Source organism: Notamacropus eugenii, chromosome 4, assembly GCF_028372415.1.
Source record: "Notamacropus eugenii isolate mMacEug1 chromosome 4, mMacEug1.pri_v2, whole genome shotgun sequence".
NCBI classification, from domain to species: Eukaryota; Metazoa; Chordata; class Mammalia; order Diprotodontia; family Macropodidae; genus Notamacropus; species Notamacropus eugenii.
This window is the reverse complement of record NC_092875.1, coordinates 156,470,978-156,473,069: the sequence shown is the minus strand read 5'-3', so window position 1 is coordinate 156,473,069 and position 2,092 is coordinate 156,470,978. Positions and strand designations below refer to the sequence as shown.

Below are 2,092 nucleotides of genomic sequence, written 5' to 3'. Positions count from 1 at the left end.
CTTGTAACAAATGTTTTTGAGACTTCTTAAGTTATTCCCTTTTCTGCACCATTATTTATAGCGGATTGAGAGGCTCCCACAATATGTGCAAATTAATTGCTCTTTTTGAGCAGCGAATCATAAGGGGTGACACATGCTTAGCTAACTCTTTCAGGAGGACACTGAATTGATAGTCAATGATGACTGTTACCTCTGACCTTGGTAAGATACGATGACCAAGTGCTAAAAGGTGTTGTTCTCTAGTAAACAGGAAGAGAACAATCTTCACAACCACACCCTGAAGTCTCCATAGGTAATTTGATGATTTTGAACTGCATTGTCTTTTGGACAGAAAATTATTTAATAAATGTTATGGAAGTAAACTCAATGTGAACATTTTCATATTTAAAATGACTAGTACAATTTAACCAAGTTTAATGTTTGGGTAGAGCTAATTAGGAAGTATATTACCTGCTATTAAACTCAAAATAAATGGTTTTTGTCTTTCAACTTATTTTGTATCACTTATGTATCACAGTTTAGTGCTTGTAATACCATTATACTTTATTTTATTTAGGTTATTCAATTTTTACTTATTCATGACACTGGGGTTATAGATTCTTCCATGTGGTAATAAGATGCCCACTGTCAAGTTATTCGTCAACCATGATAATAAAAAATCCTTTTCATTTTTAAAACACAGAAAAGATGGTGTGGCTGGTTATTAATTCCTTTATGGGTCAGACAAAATTCAAGTTAGTCATTATAGAAAATTTGCACAAATTAGGAGGATTCCTAGATAATATGTTTTTCAACTTGTAATTAGAAGCCATTATGAAGAGCTGAAAAATTTCAGGCTAGCAAATATTTTGTAAGACAGGTAAAAAGTTATCACCCTCCACAAAAATAAAAATGGATTTCACTTTAGGTCTAAAGCATATAAGCTGTCAAAACATTCCTCCTTCTGTGCATGTATATATTATAAAGATATATATATTCTATATGGTTAACATGAAGTTCAGTCACTAAAAGAAGATTCACAGTCTGAACTCTCTTTGGCATTTGCTTTACCTTCCCCATCAGGCACTGGGGCATCTGGCCTTTCAAGAAGATCCAGATCCAGTCCTTCAGATGTCATTTTGTTCCTTATTGCCATCACAGGAACACCCACTTGAACCATTTTGAGATATCTGGCATATCTTGGATCTTTGGCTACAGCTAAGATGTGTTCTGCAGCTGCTTTACAATTCTGTAAGCCAGTGCCTTGTATACTCTTCTCCTCAGACTGAGGAGACAGAGGTGACTGTTGACCTGAGGGGGCTTCAGGACCATTTGTAACATCATTAACATTTGCAGTCAGTATTTCCAATTTAACATCTTCTAGGCCCAGAAAAGATGATAGCTTTGCATCCAAAATATTGAGAGTTGTTCCAATTTGTTGAATCTAAAGAGAAAGAGCTGATAGCTTCTCTTCACAAAGTGTAGAAAATTGGTTGAGGAATTGTACAGTATGTACCACAAACTGGTTTGGAAATGCAATAGTCTTTTTCTGTTGAATTGCTGGCACCTTGGTCAGATCTATGCCCGACCCCATCCAAGGTAATTTGTCCTCCTCCATGGCCCCAGTAAGCGGGCCCCACGCCTCCTGCTTTCCCAGCCCAGATCCTGGGAGAGGCCCCCGACTGACCCCCTCAGTCTGAGGTACCACAGCCCGTTCCCAACTGCATTTTAAACTGTTTCAAGGCACACTCAAGCTTGTGGGGCCAGATGTTTGACACTTCCGTATATATGACCAAAAGCCATTCCTCAATAGATAGCCAAAATATATTTTTTAAAAATGTTTTCAAAAGATGTTGGACATCACTAATAATAAGAGAAAAGCAAATCAAACTACCCAAAAGTTTCACCTCATACCTAACAAATTGGCAAGATGATAAAAGATGTGAGTAGTCAATGTAGAAGGGATTATAAAAAGACTGGCATATTAATTAATTCTTGATGGAGCTACAAATGAGTACAGCAATGATGGGAAAATAATTTGGAATTATGCAAATAGAGGCATTTAAATGTTCATACCCTTTGACCCATGGACTCCACTTCTAGGAACATACCT

The 2,092-nt window shown here is 36.9% G+C and overlaps 1 pseudogene; it reads right to left on the bottom strand.

Moving 5' to 3' along the window:
* Positions 1–997: 997 nt before the first annotated feature.
* Positions 998–1,597, bottom strand: LOC140498278 (WASH complex subunit 3 pseudogene; annotated as a pseudogene).
* Between the last annotated feature and the right edge of the window lie 495 nt (positions 1,598–2,092).